Here is a 21244-nt window from a genome sequence, read left to right as displayed (position 1 = left end):
CAGCCTCTGGCCTCAAAGATCGGGCGTTCCAATCCCATGCTAAAGTCCATGCCCCGCTTCCACACCCCCACTAACGGAGCCTTGGGGGCTTTCCAGGCTTGGGCTATATCCCGTTTGGCTATTGTAAGACCCAGAAGGAGCAAGTGCCGTTTATACAGATTACCCCCCACTTGTTCCATAACGTGGAGCAGGCCCAGCTGCGGCGTGCGAGGGAGCTCCCATGCCAACACTTCCTCCAAGCATTCCCACACACCGGTCCAAAACCTCTGCAGCCGTGCACATCCCCATACTGTATGTAAAAAGGAGCCTACCTCACTGCCACACCTCAAACAATCCGGGGAGGCTATCAGCCCCGCCTTCCACAACCGTTCCCTCGTGAAGTATGCCCTGTGCAGGTATTTAAATTGAATAAAGCGCAGGCGCACCGCTATCGCTGCTCCCCTAGGGGCCTCCAGGGCTTCTCTCCAGTCCTCCTCCTCCAAGTCTCCCAGATCGCTCTCCCAGACCGCCCGCAACTTATCAAGAGAGGGGGAACAATGCGTAACTAATGTTTGATATATGGTTGAGATTTTTTTCGATTCCAATTCCCCCATAAAGACTTTTGCTTCTAGGGGACTAAACTCCGGCAAGGACGACAAGTCCGCTAGTGTGGGGGTCAGGGCGTGGCGGAGCTGTAGGTACCTGAAGAATTGGGACCGGTGCATATCGAATTCATCCTGCAACATCTGGAACGATTTGAGGACTGTGCCCTTCAGGACGTGACCCAGCGCCGAAATGCCTATGGCATCCCAGCCCTCAAAGCCCCGGAGCGCAGCCAGGCCGGGCAGCCTCCCATTATGCCATAAAGGAGTCTCGCCCGTGAGCGTGTTCCACCATCCCATGCGGCGGAGCGCATCGCGCCACACTTTGAAGATTACTTGTGTGGCCCTCGGAAGTCTCTTCCGGACAGTCGCCGAGTATAAAATAGTATGGAGCGTGTGTGGGTCCATCATATACCTCTCTAGGGCATAGGTCGGGTCATTGCGATCCCCGTACCACCATTCGTTAAGAACAAGTAGGTGTGATGCCTGATAGGAGGACTGAACATCAGATGTGGCCAGCCCCCCACAGTAGGTCGACAGGAAGCAGGTGCGGAGCGCCACTCTTATCCCTCCACCGGCCCATAGGAACCGACCTAGAGCCGAGTTCACCTGACGAAACCACTGCTGCGGAACTGGGTACGGGTAGTTCTGCAATTGGTACAAAATTCGGGGTAGGGCCACCATCTTAAAAATGGCCGAACGGCCATAGACATTTAGAGGCATCCTGGACCACAACAGCATATCTGAGCGGATCCTGTCCCAAACAGGCACTACATTACGGGACCATGACACTCCCTGCACATCAGTTAGAAAGACACCAAGATATTTAAGGCCTCCCGCCGCCTCCTGAAGGACCGAGGCCCAGGGACCCAAAGTCCCCCTGTCGCCCAGGACCCACAATTTCGACTTCTGCGGATTGAGTCGGAGGCCCGACACTTCACCGAAAACGCGCATTATTTCAAGGACCCTCGGCCCCGATTTATTGAGGTCCGTAAGGAAGAATAGGACGTCGTCCGCATATAGCGCAATCCTGTCAGACGGGCCCCCCACCCACTCCACACCACGCAACTGGGCATCCATCCTCACCCAGGCCGCAAGCGGTTCCATTGCCAGGGCGAACAGGTAGGGTGAGAGAGGGCATCCCTGTCGGGTGCCACGACCGATGAGGAATGTGTCAGAGGTGGCTCCCGCTATTCTGACCGTTGCCGTCAGGTCCGTATATAACAGATGAATGTACGACAGGAAACGTGGGCCCAAATTGAGCCGGAGGAGGAGGGCTCGGAGGTATGACCAACTCAGGGAGTCGAAGGCCCGGTCCATGTCCGCCAGCAGGAGGGCCGCGGGGATGCCCGCGGCACGTGCCGCCTCCACCACCAGGTGAGCGCGACGTATGTTGTGTCTTGTAGCCCTGTGAGGCATGAAGCCTGCCTGGTCGGCATGGATCAGGTCCGTGATGTAGGGGAGAAGATGGTTCACCAACGCCTTAGCCAATATTTTCGCTTCAAAGTTCAGCAAAGAGATCGGACGATAAGAGTCCGGCCTGTCTTGGGGCCTTCCCGGTTTGCAGAAGACCACAATCTCGGCGTGTCGCCAGTCCGCTGGCAATCTGCCAAGCTCCCGAGCCGCCTCCAGTGCCTTCCTATAGCGCATCCCCAATTGGAGATGAAACAACTTCATAAATTCGCAGGGGTGCCCATTGGGCCCAGGGGCCTTGCCCGTGTTCAGGCCACCCAGAGCTTCCCCAAGCTCCTCTGCCGACAGTGGGAGATCTAGGCGGGCCCGTGCCTCATCCGAGAGCGCCCGGGGTGGAAGGTCTGCGAGAAATCTGTCAATCTCCTCCGCTGGGAGAGATTCCCGGGGGGCATACTGAGTCTCGTAATATTGGGCAAACATCTGGGCCAGGACCTCAGGGGCCGAAATAGGGCCACCCGCAGCATCTCGGAGACCCGGCAGGGGCTGGGCTTGATAAGTGCTTTGACATAGCCTATATAACATTGTGCTAGACTTGTCCCCCCATTGATAGATTCTGCTCTGCGTAGCGAGCCAAGCCTGTCGGGCTTCATCTAACAATAGCGAGGTGTATGACCGCTGGAGGTGCAGGAGCTGGTCCACGGCTACTCCATCCTCCCCCGTGAGACATCTGGTCTCCTGGTTCCGCACCCGGTCAGCCGCCTCCTCCACTTCTTGCCTGCGGGCCCTACGATTCGCGGCGCACCACGCAATGTCCACGCCCCGAAGGACGGGCTTGAGGGCCTCCCACAGGGTCATGGCATCTATGCTCGGGTCCTCATTCTCTGACCAGTAGTGCGAGATAGCCTCCCTCATGTGCGATTGATAGTCGTGGCGCCGCAAGTGCCACACAGAGAGGCGCCAGCGAAACGGTTGTCGCCGCACACCGAGGCTCAACATCAGGGCGACCGGGGAGTGATCCGACAGGCCCCTCGGAAGTATGGAGGTGGAGTCAATTCTGCCCAACCAGGGTTGCGGGACAAATAGGTAGTCCAGGCGCGAAAAGGATTTGTGGACCGCAGAGACAAATGTATATTCACGATCACATGCATGCTGGTGGCGCCAAGTGTCAATCCATCCCATCCCCTGCGCCATCCTACTCAGCCTCGTAGAGGCATCCGACAATTGACCGCCCCCAGGCCTACAGCGGTCAAGTCTCCCATCCATCACATCGTTCCAATCACCACCCACTACTGTCAACACATGCGGGAGAGTCGTCCATACCCCGAACAGCCGTTCAATCAGGGCATCTTGGAGTGGGGGTGGAGCATACACACTCCCGAAAACCACCGGCTCACTCCCCAGACTCCCCTTAACAAAGACATACCGACCATGCACGTCCAGCCATTGTGTTTCATGTGTGTAGGAGACCCTACGGTGTATGAGAATTGCAACTCCTCTGGACCCTCGTGCAAACCCAGCATGGAACACCTGATCATACCCGTATCTGCGTAGACTCAGAACCTTGGTGCCCAAGAGGTGTGTCTCCTGAAGGAGCAACACATCCGCTCTTTCAGTCTTCCCCAGACGTAGAACTGCACTTCGTTTAATTTTGTCGAGCATCCCTCGCACATTCCAGCTCAAAATTCGCATTGAGGCCAGCGGGGGGCTCGTCCCCAGTACTTCAGCCGCCATCAATCATCCAGATTCCGAAATCGTCGGGCCACTGAGGCCACACACACATGCTCAGTCGTCTCCAGGTTCCCATGTACACCGTGCTAAGGCCCTTCCCAACTTCCCTCCCCACCATCCCCGGAACCCCCAAACCCCCGCCCCTCCCCCTGCAAACCTTCCCCAGACACCAACCACACCAACAACCTCCCCTCCAACCCCCCACCCCATACCTCAGCAACATTGAAGTACCTGTCGCGATGCAGGCAATCTCAGCCCTCCAACGGGAGGCCCAAGACCCACTGCACCAATGGATCCCACCCAACTACCCACAAAGTGCCCAACTACTTCCCACTCAACACCTGGGAATGAACTCCGGGAGTAGGCCCGCTCTCGCACGAGCGTCTCCCGACCAACCGTCCACCCATGAACAGGGAGTCATGAAGCCAATCAGTACGTGGCAAGTCGAAGAGGAGCGGCTTGCTCCCGCCACCAAGGCGTCTCACCAACCCTGTAGTTCCACGGTGCGCACCAGTACAAGCGTGGGGGTCTCAGGATTTCGAAGGAGAAGAAGCTGTTTCCTCCGGAGTGTCCGCCGTGGCATCACTCGGAGGCGGGCGCTTCTGAGAGCGCGACCTCCAGTTACTCTTACTGCGTGATCGTCTGGGCGTTCTCGGGGGTCTTTCGGTGGTTGACGAGTCCGAGCCCCTCCGAGGGGGGGTGTTCACCTTGACTCGCACCGTCTCGTCCGTCCACTCAAACACTTCTTCCGGGGAGTTGAAAAACTGAGTGCGAGATTGGAAGACCACGCGCAGGCGAGCCGGAAATAGTAGAGCGTAAGGAATCTTGAGTTCCCGCAGCCGTGCTTTTGCCGCAGTGAATGACTGTCTCTGCTGCTGAACTAGTTTAGTGTAATCCGGGAACACAAGGATCTTATGATTTTCAAACATCAGTGGGTCCTGGGCGCGGGCCTGCCGTAAGATAACATCTCTGTCATGATAGTTGAGCAGTTTGGCTATCACCGAGCGAGGGCGAGCCCCAGTGGGCGGTTTGGGAAGCAGTGCCCGGTGTGCCCTCTCCACCACAAAGCAGCGCGACAGGGAGTCCGGGGGGAGCCACCCCTCCAGCCACCGGGTCAGGAAGGCCTCCATATTTCCTTTCTCGCAGTCCTCCGGGAAGCCTATAAAGCGTAGGTTATTCCTTCTGGCCCTCCCTTCCGCGTCCTCCACCCGCAGCGCCAGTCCCTTCTGTATCCCTTCCATGGCAGCAACTCTCTTTTTGAGATTCACCACGTCGTCTTCAACTTCAGTGATTCGAGTTTCTGTTTCGGTGATTCGTGCCACTGCGTTGCGCAGGTCCTGTCTGAGCAAGGTCACATCGGCCCCAACTGCTCCGATTTTCGCGTCGAGCATGTCCCTTGATTGTGTGATCGCCGCCATCAACGCCGCGTTGTCCGGCCCAGAGCCCTGGGGACCTCCGGATGCCCCAGCACCTCCACTGGGTCCCGCGAACTTGTCCATCGGTCCCTGTTTGGGAGCATTCCCACTATTGCCCCCTCTCGTCATGTCGCCGGCGGAGTGGTGACCCCAGGTGAGGGGGGCTGACGGACTAGGGGCACCCCCGGCTGAATGAGTGGTCGCAGGCAGCAAGTGTCCCCGAGGCCGCCCAAGTATATTGTGGCCCCGTCGGCGATCGAGCGTGGTGCACGCTTTGATGAATCAACTGCTGGTCACCACCCTATTAGTGGTCGGAGAGGCGCTGCACCACGGTGCACGCGGTCGATGGGGGGTCGCCCACCCCTCGGATTGGTCCGTCTGGGGCGCCCCAGAGTCCGCACCACGCTCTCAGGTGCCAAAAGTGGGCCTGCCGGCTGGATTGGCGGCCTGCAATAGTCCGGGAGGGGGGGGGGGTCTCCTCAGCCCTCGCCGCGGCCCGAGGCAACCGCCGAGCGCGCCCTAGGTGTTTGGCGCCAGTGCCCGGCAGGGGCACGCTTCAATGAGGATGGAAACAGGCAGGAGAGCTGGCAGAGCGTTCGCCCTCCCGCCTTGGCAGCAGGACTGTGCCCCGCGGCTCGAGACCGCCGTCGAAGGGGGCAGACACGTCCCCTCCCCCGCAGCACCACGGCTCCTTACCCCCACCTCGAGCTCCGTGTGCGCTCCGACTGCTCTCTTCCCCAGCCGCCGTGTCCGCCCTTGCTCCGGATGGCTGCCCAATCCTCTCCGCCACTCCGCAGCGTTGCGCAGTGTGTCGTGGGCGAGGCGGCACTTCCGGCCGGCGCCACCCGGCTCCCAGCTACTTCCGGTCGGACCGCACTGCAGCGGAGGTCCCGGCTGTGGTGTGTGATGCAGGCCTCGTCGCCAGGCGGGCTCCCAGCCGCCGCAAATCACTGATCTCGGGCCGCCGGGACTCCGAAATCGCTGTCGGGGGATCCCCGCGGGAGCCGCTCTCCGCCACACAAATTAGGGTGCAGATCGGTCAGGGCGACGCAGGATACCAGAAGGATAAGGTGACGGCGGGACGGAGCTCACTCAAGCTGCGTCCGCCATGATCGCCGTCTTGGCCACGCCCCCCAGATCTTATTTTAAGAGTGTGCTTATAACTGGCACTCAGTATCCTCACAGCTAACTGATCCCGTGGGACCGCTGTGAGGGCAGCCCTTAGTTCCTGGTTGGCTTTAGAACATAAAGAGTCAAACCACCTCGGTAGTATGTGGTTAGGTGTTCGGGCTGGTTTAGAGAATCTCCTCTTTTATGGCCTTACAAAGGCCCGTGAAGGCCTCAATAATCACATGTTCGGGACTGTCAGTAGATAAACAAACTGACACTAGTTGGGGATGTTTCTGAATGGTGCGAGTTAATACTCCCTTGTTGTCCACCCCCCGCCAAACCACCCTAAGTTTATCTGTGGATACCCCTAAATTTTGGGCCCCTATTTCCCTCTTGTTCCCCTGTCTCTTAATGGATTTGAAACTGATAAAAATCGGATAGGGACACCAAAAACCTTTGCCTTCGATAGAAGTTCTTCTAAAGAGGAGGATATGAATACGTAGTCAATTGTAGTTGAACATCCTCGACCTACATAAGTTGCCACAGGTTCTTCAGTCCCAGCAATGTTTACCATCTCCATGGCATTAACTAAATCGCATGTAGCTAGGTGATCAAGTAGTTCTGCTCCTCTTTTGCAGCAAGGGTTTCTTGGGTGAATGTGAGCATTAAAATCCCCACCTATACAAATACCATCAAAATCACCATAATTGTGACCGTCAACAATTTCATCAATAAAATTAAACAATCTTATAAAATTTGCATTGGGATGATTTGTAAAATCATTGTTATAAAAATTGATTAGACATAGCTTTATCCTGCTAGTGTATATCAATGCCTGAAAGTGCTTATCATTAACAGGTAAAGTTTCAGTTCTAACTCCTGCCGTAATCTTAGTCCAAATGGATAATCCTCCACTTGGACGTCCCATGGTCGGGATGGGTATAGTCTGATTGAAACAGCTGTACCCTTCCTGAAGTAGTGGACTAACACACCAGGTCTCCTGAAATATCAGGACGTCAAATTTAGTAACCCACTCTGACCACTCCTTGATTTGTGTTTTGGCTTTGAGACCGGCAATGTTCCAGCTCAGAATGGACAGGTCAACTGATGGTATGGGGGAGTTGGTGACCTGTAAAGATGTTAAACTTGTAGTAGGTAATGTGGGTACGCCTGAATCATTATGTGCCCTGTCATTGCGGCAAATAGTTGGTTCAGCTGTTGAATCTACTAAAAATGGCTGGTCATTGGATGTTGTGTCAGGGATAGTAGATGGTAATAGTCACTCATAGGGACCTTTAGCCAGGGCTACAGCCAGAACGGCTGAATGGAATTAGGAAAGAGGTAGAGTTTGGTTCGCAGATTGTGCTTTTTGTTAAATGGTGTGTATCCGTTCAGTAGTTTCTGAGAAAATCACAAGTAAAATCAGCGATATCTAGAGACAGAGTTCTACACGCGGACGGAGATCGGTTCAATTACGAGCGCGAGCTGCATGCTGATTGGCTGTCAACTGTCTGTCAACACTCAAAACCAGGAAGTGTTGGCGGCCATCTTGTGCCTCGGTAGAACCGAGTCACAAGAAAACAGTAAAACAAAGTTGAGAAATAAGGAAAGGGGGGCAAGGTAGAAACATTTTGACCCTATAGGCTTGCTCAGCAGGTCGTACATGGAATTTTAGGGTCAATTTTTATTTTTTTTAAATAAAAAATCGCGGCGTACACGTATGGTACTCGTATGCGGTGGAAAAGGGAAAAAAACTAGAAGTCCGTTTTATTCATTAGGTCTCGGGGGGAAATTCCGGGGGCAATTTTTAGAGCTATATTTCTATGACAGTATGTAAAACTTTCAGTTTTTTTTCCTGCATCAATTGTACTCTCTACGCATGAGCAGCCTTGTTTGCAAGTGCACTTTTTTTTCTTTTTCTTCAAGTTCGCCAAGCAAATCTCTCCTGATTTCAGGTATTAAATTTGCCGCTTTGTTTTCCTGGGTCGTGTGTGTCATCCGTTGCTATACTTTTGTGATATATTAATAAAAATACTGTAAGTATATTTATTTGAAATGTAGTGTCGAGGCGCCAAACGTTGATAACATACTCCATTCAACAGCCATTTTAGTAGTTTTCCTACATTATTTTTATTATACCTGTTACTTTCATTTTACCCTGCGCATATTTTCTCGGTGATCGATGAGATTTCTTGCCACAGACACCACGGTGTCACACGTATACCTAGAAACTAATTTGAAGGACGTAAGCCACAGCCATTAGAACGCGTGTTCGTCAAGAAAAAAATATTAAGATTATGCGTTTATTATGCGTGGTAAATGTATACTAGTTGTAAAAGCATGTGCGGTATAGCGATATGCGTGCTAATGGTTTTGTGGTGACGATCACGCATGCTTATGAGTCGGGTCTGGGCATGGTGGAGTCTAGGGCAGCAGGCGGAGGGCTACGCAGCTCCACTCATACAATATAGAAGTAATATAGGATTTTTAAAAGTTGAAAATTTTTTTTTTATAATTATGCTAGATTAAGTCTTTTGTTATTATGTTCATTAAATACATGAATATATGTTTTTAAACAATTAAAAACATTTGCGTCTTTGAGTACGGGGCGCCGTACATGACGTCACACGGAAGCTTTGATGCGACGTGTAACGTGAAAGCGTATTCGTAGCGTATGCTGAGAATGATTAGCAGTACAAACTATGGTGCGATCACTCTCTCACTGTCAAATCAGAGCACAGGGCGCGCTATGAGAATGGTTACAAGTGGTTACTCATTGGAGATCCAATTCAGGTGTGTGGCTTATCCACAGCATGATAACGTTATTTTTTAACCTGTTTAAGTTTGAGGTTTGCATGAAATACTATGCTACAGGCAGATATGGTTGTTTAGGCAGCGGTTATGTCCATGAAGCTTAGTTATTACCATTTACATATAGGTGCCTGAGGGAGGGAAAAGAAGTCTATCTGAATGGCGAGGATTGCACAATAGCAGCAGATCACTCCTTAATTTGTAGACACCATTGCATGGCTCTTGTAAACAAGATGCGCCTAATTTGGACTGAGTTTTGAAAGGTAGTCCGACACGTGCTATCATAACGTTCAGTTTACTGGAAACGGGAGTTATTTACTTTGAAATAATGGAGATTGTTGTGCAATGTTAGCAGGCATCGCTTACATGATTACGGTAACTGAGTGTGTGGTTTGATTAAAAAAAAGTTGTGTTAACTCCTCTGCATGGGAAGCTGGATGTTTCCATCTGGCCATCGATTTCGACCTTGAAAGCAGAGTCAACCAAATGAGTCGCATAAGAGCGCTATTGTCTCAAAAAGAGGTCGCTGTTATATCTGCTACAGAAACATTTGTCCTTCATGTAGCAAACACCCGCACAGAAGTGCATGCTTTATTGAATACAGACGTGCGCTTGAATTTTGGGGAGTTAATTTAGAGTATCTTTAATGTGTCCTTGACTATGGGGTTACCTTACTTTTTTTAAGTTAGAAGCAGTGGCCTTGTGACTTCTGTAGAAAGTATATTTGGTGTCTTGTCGGTGTTTTTTTATTCGATTTTTTTCCAGCATCTTTGGTGGATTCCCCTTAATACTCGCATTAGTTGCCGGTGTGCTTGTATTAATTTGTTTACTTAAATATGGATGCATATCCTCCAGCACACGACAATATTTCTCGGCTGTTGATGGTTCGCAACCGAATGCTTAGTTATTACGGGGCGCTGCCTCTGGCTACATGGAGCGCAGCTTATGGATTATCGTTTCGATTCTCCTTTTTCACATGCGTTCAACCTGTGTTCCATTGCCTGAGCTGCGATTTCGACTGGGCCCTGGATTTGTGTCTCTGCCGTACGGTGTCTCCCAACGCAGATTATGACCAGCTGATGAGCCCCTTAGTGGTTCATGACTAGCTCTGTTCTGGCGGCGGGATTATGGCCTTAGCAGCGACACATGGAATAATGGGACGTTGGAATGTTTTTGCAGCGACGCAGGACTTCTTGGCACGCAGTTACATTGAAGATGACCCGAGTTTTCCTCCGATGGGGATAGAGACTCCGGTCGTTGAGGAACATGTATGTTCATTCTCACTATTGAATTGGATGGCTGAAATGTTTTCAGATGAGAACAATGACTTCCTCTTGGAGGCTGTCGCTACATACTGTGCTTACACGCTGTTGGATTAAGACTCTTTGATTTTTCTACGTATTCTTTATTATTTAACTACTGCTTTCTATCAAAGAGCGAATAACTTTTTTGGGAAAATGTGAACTTGGCTCTGCTTTTTAGGCTTGGACTGTTCGTTCCTAATTCACCTGCGTTTAGATCACGTGCTTCGATCAAGGAAGGGTGCCGTGGGGCTGAGTCTTGCAGTGACACCCTGTTAAGTTAGCATGTGTTTATAGAAGCTTACACGCTATTTTTGTGTCAGGAACCCTCACCTGATTTCATGTGGATCTCTTCCGGCCTCTGCGATTTTCCTGGTGGTCAAGGTTCCGCGTTTTAGACAACGAGATCCATGTTGGAAAACCTCCCTCCGAACCATTCTGCTAGAACTGCAGCGTTCCACCATGTTGAAGGAACATATGACCGCTTCCACTTCCTGCACTGGGACGCGGTCTAGTTGTTCCTCGCGAGCTTTGTAGTGTCTGCGCACTTCAACTGAAAATTCATCCTGACAGGAGTTGCCGCGTTATCCTCAGAGAATTAATTTGTTGTTTCTAAAGCATTACCGCACGGAAAAGTTTCAGTATAGTTGGCGCTTGCTTAATTTAAAGGAAAGTAAGCATTGAGACATCTCTTGTGTGTTTCAAAGAAATATACCAATTACGTAATTTTTTTTCCTCAGCATTTGTGAGTCGGAGAGCAAGGTGAGGCATTTCTGCCTTCCAGTCTTCGTGGGCTTGAAGTTCTCAGAAGTCACAGGCGTCTTCAGTCAAGAGAAGAGCCCAGAAATTCCAAGTAAGCGTGTTCAGTTATTTTCCTTGTGGGCTCGCTGTGATTCAGACGCTTGAAGTTCTCGAGTGATATTGAACTCGCTGTTACCCTTTTTGGCATCTGGAATTCACGAGAACTGCTGAGACTGTTCATGACGAGAATTGTTTGAGAACTGCTATTGAGCCAGAGAACAGTATTGAGACTTGCCCAAAGACTTTTCAACTATCAGTAGGAAAAAGATTCACTTTGGATGAACCACCTACACAGTGACTTTTCTCTAGTGTGTGTATATACATTGTGACAGTGGTTCTTCCAGTGGATTAGATACTACACTTGCCAATCAAACAAAACAGTTCAGAGAGTTGCTAGCCTCTACAACCTAATAGGTAAGAATAGCAGTAGAGAGTAACAGTGATAGAGAATTGAGGATGTTCACAGTTGTAGGGAGATTAATGTAGTGTTTTATTTTTTCAGAGCTCCATTGAAGTTCAGAAGGAGGAGCCAGAGTTTAGAGGCGTGTCTCTCTTGTTTTGTTTTCCACTTCCCCTTTCCTCCAAACTAAGGGCAGAGATAATCTATTTTGAAAAGTCTCTGACCTTGGTTGGTGGGAGCTGGGGAAAGACCATCTGTTCCTGAGGGGGCCGCACCAAGAGTATCCTTTTCTGACATTTTGCTTTCCTGCTCTGCTTTGCACACGACACGTACTTGTGATATTGTTTAGAGAACTCCAAGTATTTTGGTTTATATGAGAATAATTTGGTATGCTAGATTTGTAAACTGCCTCGCTAGTTTTGTGTGTATAGTGAGAGCATGGAACATCAAGGGTATCTTGAATACTGTGTCTTTTATTCAGAATGATCCTCGCACGTTCGAGCCATAACACATATGCAGCTGTGGCCACCTCTGATACTTGCACGTTTCATAATGCATTGTGGAGGCAAAGTTAAACACAGTTGGAGAATATTCATATCTTGACAGTTTGTGGAGCACTGAATGTGATGCACTACTGCTGACTACCAGAGGTATGGGTCTGCCCATGTAATCCTATGAGACTTTGTGTAGTTATAAACTAATCTGTTAGGTAGGGAGGGTGAAATGTAGGTTTATTTTAAATGTGTTTACCTTTAACATTATAATATGCTTTTTCCGCTTGAATTTGATAGAATAGTAACAATGCTTACAACCTTGTTTCTGATAATATGTTTGGTTGTATTATCTAAGGTACTGTACATGAGATTATGGCGCTAGAAATAAACATTTCAAAGTTGCACGTGTCTTCATTTACATCTTGTTTTGGACTGGTGTAAGACTATAATGAAAGAGTGCTCTTGTTATCCAGTTTACTTCATGTAATTTAAGTCACATGTCCTGGGTTGACTAGTTATTGGTGTTTTTGCTCTAAGGTGAAGAACCAATGAGTGACTGATTGCTAGTCTGGTAGGGGGTTTGTGTAGTAAGGTGGGTTTTGGTACACCGTAATTCACTGAGGTCCTAAGTCTTTATGCATAGTTCTGTGTATGAGCAGAATTCCTGGAACAGTAGTTACAACAAAAAGGCTCGATAAAGGGCTTGAACTTTGAATATGAATATAAAATAGAAGAATAGTTGATAATCACAGCTATGGAATGCAGTAATTAGATGTGTGTATGTGTGGATGATGTGTAGATTGAGTGGAAGATGAAAAACGTGAAAAATAAGAAAGGCTGGAGAGACGCAAACTACCTACTGCATTGTCAGTGAAGTGGATCTTTGAATTTGCAGGTCATTACACAGATAGGGTGTTGGATTCTGCAGTGGGAGCAAGAGAAACTAGTACCACATCTAAGGAAGAAAGCTAGTGCATAAAGTACACACAGTTGGGCAGATTTACAAGGTTGTGGGAAAAATGATGCAAAAGTGGCGCAAGGGGGCCTGTAAACCTGCCGCAGTGTGTGGTAGAATAGACGCAAGAAAGGACGGAAGTGTGCAAATTACCCACTGCTATTCACGGGTAGTAGTTACCAAGAAGGCTGAATAAAGGGCCTGCACATTGAATTTGAATTAAAGAAGAATAATTGATAAGCTCAGCGAAGAATGCTAGCAAGTAGTTGTGTGTATTTGTGGTTGTTGTGTTGATTGAGTGGAAAATGACTAAGGTGAAAAATTAGATAGGTTGCAGAGATGCAAGCTTTCCATTTCTTTGTAAAGGAAGTGGGTGTTTAGTTTTCCAGTGCATATATATATTCACTGAAAAAAACACAGGTTTCAGCCATGTTATAGTTAGGAACTAGCATTTAAAAAACCTTGCAAATTCACCGAAAAAACAATCGGTTTGACACACGTTATAGTTAGGAATTAGCATTTAAAAAACCTTAGAAATTCACTGAAAAAAACATAGTTTTCAGCCATGTTATAGTTAGGAATTAGCATTTAAAAAACCTTAGAAATTCACTGAAAAAACCACAGGTTTCACCCATGTTATAGTTAGCTGGACATTTCTCTCATACAAAACCATTGAAATTCCTCCGTTATAGTTAGTTCAGCGAACTATTACTCGCGCGCCCGCAATGTACTGCTGATGACGTCACATACTACATCACTCATGACATGCTCAGTGATATCACTCATGACATCACTGATGACATCTCAAATTACATCACTGATGACATCACTGATGACATCATCCTTGTGAAAAGTGGCAGACCTCCTCTCAGCGTAATATAACCCTTGATACACACCTTCAAAATTAGAAACTAAAATGTTCAAAAAAATGGAGATACCAATTCCAGTTAGAACCTATTCAGTAATTCCAAAATATACATACACATCCAGTCATTCACTAACAGTTCTATATAGGCACTCATACATGTACTCACTCATCATATGTACTCACACACCTATGCATCTTATTACACACCGACACTCACCTATAGAGTTACTCACAGACATTTACTTGCATATACAGGTATACACCCACCCCTACACTGACTTCTACAGAATCGTACACATACTTACTCTCTTAAACAATCACTTATAGCAACACATACTTATTTATACAGGAACTCTTCCAATCTCTCGCTGTCACATATACTCACTTATATACATCAATACTCACATATACTAGTTTTAAACATATGTAGTTACTCAAAGATACTATTGAGACAGTCATTCACTCACTAACACACCCATACACACACTCATCCACCCATACAGTCCTGCACACATGCTGTCTTCAAAACACATTCAAACAGTGAGTCACCCATTCATGCATCTATGTGGTAAGTAATACCGCCCATCAAACCATACACACACTCATACTGATACTCAAAAAAACAACTAATAACCCATATAGACTCATGTAGCTACTCACCAGCCCATGCAGCCACTTATACACAAAGTGAGACAATGATACAGATATTTACATATTTAAACATTACTTGCTAATACATGTATTCACTAAGATACACAAACAATTTGAGAACAGTCTATAGCTAAGTGAAAGGCAGATTCCATATAAGAAGACCAATATGGGAATGTGAGATAATATCGTCAACCAAAATGAAGACTCACCACCCAAATAATAAGTTAAATTATTCATTTTTATTATTCATAAATAGTGTACGTATGATATCTGACTAACATTTTCTTATCTTTTGTGGTTTATATACTTCTTTTTTCTTATAAAGGTAATTTACAATTCATGTGGTTAAATCCTTAAAATCACAAAACAAACAATGAGCACAAGACGTGACAGATGATGGAGGCAATGGGGCTGGGTAGTCCACTACGCGCGTTTCGGCCAAATGGCTTTCCTCAGGTGACCGTCTATAGCACTGGAATATTAAAAAACAATGTGGGTGAGAGTCATGTAAATATATACAGTGGAGAGCAAAGACAACATGCTATTATGTACAGTGGGCTAACACGAGACAGCAGTTTATATACAACATATGATAATAGTACTGCAACTAAATACATCATAATAAATGTTCCAGATAATAGACAACATTATGTCACAATTTCATTTTGTTCATTATAAATAGGCATAAGGATGGCATTTAAAAAGACCTATCTCTGATGCCAGCCTTAGGGCGTCTTAGCCCGGGCGTCGAGGCTAAGGGCGGAGAGGACAAGGGTAGTTGCCTGTTTGAGCCTGTTAAGGGCAGAGAGGACAAGGGTAGTTGCCTGTTTGAGCCTGTTAAGGGCAGAGAGGACAAGGGTAGCTGCCTATTTGAGCCTGTTCGAGACTGGTCGGGACTAGGGCCAGAAATGCTGCCCTTTTTCTCATTTAACAATACCCAGCCCACACCATCCACAACCACAAACAGAGCAACACACTCACACCAAATATACACCATGCACAACACTATGCACAGATTAATGTACCAGCATGCACCACCAACCCAACCAAACCACATCTACACACCCTACTATTCCAACTACCACACATCCACCATCTCCCACAAACAGTACACAACTCTATCGTATACCACTATCCAACACACTCATCACTAACACAACACCAATCAACACCATACATAACTACATCCCACTCAGACACACTCTCCCTGCTGTAATTACACCTAACAGTCCACCTTTTATCACTAACACACACATAATGATCCTTCCATCAGTTGTCCAACAAACACCCTCCTCTCCCTTCTACCATAATAACACTAACACACAACACACACACTGCACACCACCACACTTTGTAACTCTTGAAACAAACCAGTCTAAGATAAACACTCTCACCTCTACTTCATTCCCTCCTACACACAACATACACTCCACTCAAACACATCACCACCCCCTCTACGTCACAACCTCCTCTCACAAACAATACTACACAACCAAATCAGGTGCATGAAACATACATCAGCACCCCTTTTGACCACACCTCAAAAGCAAAACATATCACACACACCAGCACCACAAGATCTTCAGAGCGCAACACCTCCTAATACTTACCATCACAAAATACATACATATACCCACCTTTCAAAGCACACAAAGGAACAAACTCCAATGCCAAGCTTTCACTCTTCAACCACACCTAACACAGATACAGCAATACAGCACCTCTCTTCTAACCGCCTCTCATCCATTGGACAATTTAGAACATTACGACATGACCCACATGCTGCACCACCTCCCCTGACTCATACACCTTCCGCCTTTAACACACGCAAAAAATATAAGCAACATGCCACACCTCACAACTTTGCTTCCCCAAGTCTACCTCACAACAATGTTACACCACAAAAGCAACACAGCACTCCAACTCATTCTCAATCACCATCTCCAACGCATACACATGCAGACCCATCAAAATGTCTTCTTAGCCTGCTGGATGAGGAGCACGATAAAGAACAGCTACACGATTGCTATCCTAATACAGCTAATACCAGCACTAAAAACACACCTGCTACACACCCACACAATACTGATCACTCTTCTACAAAACAAAGTCCCACTATCACCAAAAGCCACTCTCTACACTGTCTACTAATAAATGCTCTATCACTCTCTAAAAACAAGCATCACATCTACGACCTTCTCACCGATGCAAACCCAGACATACTATTCATAAACGAATCATGGTTGGGAGAGGATATAGCTCCAGTCCTGCATGAAGCCATTCCTCTAGGCTATAAAATAATCAGCCAAAATCGTATAGCCAAAAAAGGAGGTGGTCTAGCTGTTGTATTCAGGCAAACAATACATATCACTAAAGTTGACAACATCTCCATAAAGAATTGTGAGGCTCTTCTAACAAGATGCAATCCTACACCGTCTTCCACCTGTAACTTCCTGCTCCTTTACAGACCTCCACCTAGCAAGGCAACATTCCCAGACAATAATCACCGGCCTAGACGCATTGAATCTGCATCAGATTGTCCCCAATCTGAGACACACCGCTGGACATATCCTAGATGTCATTTTTGCTAATACTGAACTAGTTACCTTTCAAACTATAACTCCAGTCACATGGTCAGACCACCACTTGCTTGCTTTCCAACATAAAACAACACTAAGCGACTCACCTAAAACTACATTACATCCATCCACCTATCGGCCGTGGAACAAACTCAATTTGGAACACAACTAACATCCAGTATAAATCTGGAAACCATAAATTCTGTTCAGAATCTATATGAGTGGCTACAGGAAGCTTTTGACATCCTGATACCACTCAAAACCACACAACAGAACAAAAGAAAAAAGTGCCTTGGAGAAACATAGAAATAAAAGACATAAAACAAATTCGAAAGCTGCAACGTACCTGGCTCAAAACAAACGCCAAACAAGACAAACTTCACCTACAAAAAATTAACAGATTATATAAGTCGGCTATCAAAAAAGCTAAGAAAAGGTACTATTCAGATAGAATTTAAAACGCTAAATGTGCAAATAAAGAATTCTATAAAATACTCAATGAATTTCGAAAACCAAATTGCCTAGAAGGAACTCATCCTGTTACTCAAGATTTCACAGACAAGCTGGCAAATCATTACACGGACAAAGCAGACACGTTGGACTCGTACTTACAACAGAAACAAAGCACCAGCACTAACCCTTGCACAAAACAACTATACAAGAATGCTCTAATCAAGCCTCTCCGTTCCTTCCAACACATCATACACGATGAATTTATGGACCTGGTCAAAGCAAGCAGGCCTGCGGGCAGCCCTTCTGACCCTTGTCCGCCACAAACTTTCAAGACAATTCTTTTAACAACCTCTGCTGCCATTCCAGTAAGAAGAATCATCAATGATTCCTTAACTACTGGAATATTTCCAGAAGAACTCAAAAAGTCATACATACGCCCTTTACTGAAGAAAACAAACTTGGACCCGCTGAACCCTGACAACTACAGACCCATTACAAATGGACCTTTCCTGGGCAAACTGATAGAAAGAACAGCGTTCGCCCAGATGTCACAATTCATTGAAGAGAATTACATACTTTCAGATTACCAAACAGGATTCTGTCCGGGAAGAGGCACTGAATCCGCCCTCCTTGCCATCTGGGATGACCTAAAGAATACAGTTGACCGCAACGGGGTTGCTGCGCTACTCCTGTTGGACCTCTCAGCTGCCTTTGACACGGTTTACCATGACACTCTGAAACAAAGACTTTATGAAGCCGGCATAGAGGGAACTGCTCTAGACTGGATCGCGTCCTACCTTCGAAACAGAACTAATGTCATCCATACCCCACCTTTCTCGTCCAAACCGTACTCCACAAAAGCAGGGGTCCCTCAAGGTTCTATCATCCCGCCCATGCTTTTCAACATCTACATAAAGTCTTTACCTGTACTGATCAATAAATTTCACCTCACGTGCTACAACTATGCAGATGACATGCAAATACTCCTTCAACTGGAATGCCCCAAAGACATTGGAAAATCACCAATTTTCAGCTGTCTCAGAGCCGTGGATCAGTGGATGACTTGGAGCCATCTCAAATTGAATGCTTTAAAAACTGAAAAACTCACGTGTGGCGATCGGAAAAATTAAAACACGCTTGCCGCATGGCCTGATGAACTGGGATCACTGCCTAAAGTATCAAAGGAAGTAAGAAACCTCGGGATGACCATGGACTCCAAGCTGTCGATGAATGTCCAAGTGGATAAACTAGCAAGAGCAATCTTTGCTTCTATAAAAACGCTGCGAGGAATTTTCCCTCATTTGGGATTTCCATACAAGGTCCAAGCTACCATCTCCCTTGTTCTATCCAAACTCGATTACGCCAATAGCCTCTACCACGGATCACCTTTAACGACCATGAAAAGACTACAACGGATTCAGAACTCTGCTGCCAGACTACTCTTGCATATCAAACCACGAGACCACATCTCCCCTGCCTTGAAAGCCCTGCATTGGTTACCGGTTGCCAGAAGATCCACGTTCAAGCTGCTTTGTATTACCCACAAAGCAATACATGGAATAGGACCACTCTTCATCAGGAATAAAATCACCAAACACATTCAACAAAGGAACCTCTGCTCTAAAGGAGCATCTCGCCTCCAAATCCCACCGTACAAGAAAAAAAACATGGGTGGCACATCCCTCTCTGTTCAAGCAGCCAAACTATGGAACTCTTTACCCCCACCATAAGATCCACTGACAACCACCTTATCTTCAGAAAACTACTCAAGATCTGGCTCTTCCCCACATAAGCACCATACGGAAACAGAAATTTACAGCATATCCCTCTGTATATAAGCATTTGTTTTCACTATAGATATGTACCTATATTTGTGTATTACTTTATAAAACATGTAAAATAATTATGTTAAGAGAAAATTAAAAATTAAATAATAATAATATTCATCAATAAATAAAAATCATCTTTGGTCTACATGTACATACTTCCATTGTGCATCTATGTACCTTCCATGTACTTGGGTCTGTGTGTCTGTTACTTTTCTCCTGAAAAAGCATATCCAATGCACTACCCTATTTCTCATCCTGTGCCTCTATCAATATATTTAATCTAAATATACTTACTTCCTTTATGTATCTATATACTTTCAATGTACTTATGGATCTATATATTTATCACTTTCTTCTAATTTAGCATTTCCAATGCACTACCCTATCTCTCATCCTATACATCTATCAATATATCCTCTACATCCACTCTCTCATTTATCCCAAACCCCATACCACTACTAAGATCGCCAAAATAACCCTTTCTAGACTCTCTCCTGCTCTACCCTTCCTTGCATCATCTAACACCTCCTTTTACTACACCGATCCCCTAAAACAAACCTTTCTAAAGTCTCCCCTCTGACTTCTTCCCTCCAAAACTCATTTTTACTCATCCAAAAGCCTCTTCCTACTGCTAAGACCTAAAAAAAAATCCTTCACTCTTTTATCCCTCCACTATCCTTTTCAATCAAAATTAACAGACTAACATGTTCACTTCTCAAATTCCATATTCAACTATACTAATATACTGCCCAAATAACTGAATAACATATCTACTACTCAAATTACTTCATATTTATACTATACTAATTTTCAACACTAATCCTTTATGGGTTCCGAAGTGGCGTGCTACTCGCCAGAAAAGCGCTTCAACACCCATCAGGAGTAACAAATGCTATATGACTGCAAATCTTTCTTCCCCTTTTATCCATCCGCTATCCTTCTCACTCCAAGTAACAGACTAATATCCACCACTGAAATTACCTCATATTTCACCATATTAATTCACCACTAATCCTTTATAGGCTTCCTGAATAGCATGCATCAACAAGCGAGCGATAAATAAATACAAACCTTTGTCCTCCTCGATCCTTCTGATATCATTCCAAATCCAAATAACTGACTAACCTATCCACCACTTAAAGTGTACTTGCATGGAGGAGGAGCCGCGCCGGCGACCAAGATGGCCGCTTGAGCATCAGCTCCGCCGGCCGCCACATCCTGATCGACTATCCGGCACATTATCCTGAACCTCGTCCCTACCATCGGGTGGGGGACCAACACCTGAGTCGCTAGGTGAAATTTTGGCTTGATTGGCTGCTTTGGCCCCTGAATATTGTCGCCGGAAGTGTCGGGGCCTGTGGTCTCGGGGACCGGGACCCCGGGTGTGAAGCCATCCGGGGTGGAGTGCGACAACATCGGCCCACGAGACCGGAAGTGGCCGGTCGGATCTTACTTTGTCGTACCCGGGCGACAGCTGGAGTGTCCTTGGTCTCTCTACCTCTTTCTGAGGTCATCCGTCACAGGACCCGTCTCCACTTGACTGAGGAGTGGTGGGTTTCTCCTGCTTTTGCGGTTGAGATGGCGTCAAGAGACCCTGACAAGAATCCGCCGAACATCCAGAAATCTACTCGGCAGGTCCAGTCTAATAGTATAGACAAGTATGCCGTTTCTAGGGGGTCCCCAGTTGATATGAAATGGACTCCGACCGGGGGCCCGGAAGGAGACCCGGCTGGTGAAGATCCCACCATGAAGGAATGAATGGCCGCCATCAACGGGGTTCAATCCTCCCTGGGGAAGATCGACACAAAATTGGACATGGTTACTATAGAGGTGGGCCTCATCAGGGCCGACCTCA

The sequence above is a fragment of the Lissotriton helveticus genome, chromosome 6, assembly GCF_964261635.1.
Source record: "Lissotriton helveticus chromosome 6, aLisHel1.1, whole genome shotgun sequence".
NCBI lineage: Eukaryota > Metazoa > Chordata > Amphibia > Caudata > Salamandridae > Lissotriton > Lissotriton helveticus.
The sequence above is the reverse complement of the archived record's forward strand: the minus strand, read 5'-3'. Positions refer to the sequence as shown.